Source organism: Gavialis gangeticus, unplaced genomic scaffold (assembly GCF_001723915.1).
Source record: "Gavialis gangeticus isolate Ggan-Ray unplaced genomic scaffold, GavGan_comp1, whole genome shotgun sequence".
Lineage (NCBI taxonomy): Eukaryota > Metazoa > Chordata > Crocodylia > Gavialidae > Gavialis > Gavialis gangeticus.
In genome coordinates this window covers 9406931-9407149 of record NW_017729005.1, presented here as the reverse complement: position 1 = coordinate 9407149, position 219 = coordinate 9406931, and positions in this window count along the sequence as shown.

The window sequence follows — 219 nt, the reverse complement described above, 5'->3', positions numbered from 1 at the left end:
GGAGCCGTCTCCGTGGCAGTGCACAGCCGCGGCCGGGCAGGTGTCCCGCCCAGCCGCCCGCGTGGGTTGGGGGTGACGCCTGTTGAGCGCCCCGGGGGCTGCGGGGCTCAGCCGGGGATGCTTTGTAGTGCGACGCCGCCCCCGCGCCCGCTGGCCTCAACGCTCACTTGTCTCTGCTGCCCAGCGCCTGCCCCGACCTTTGTTCCCCTTCCCGCCTCG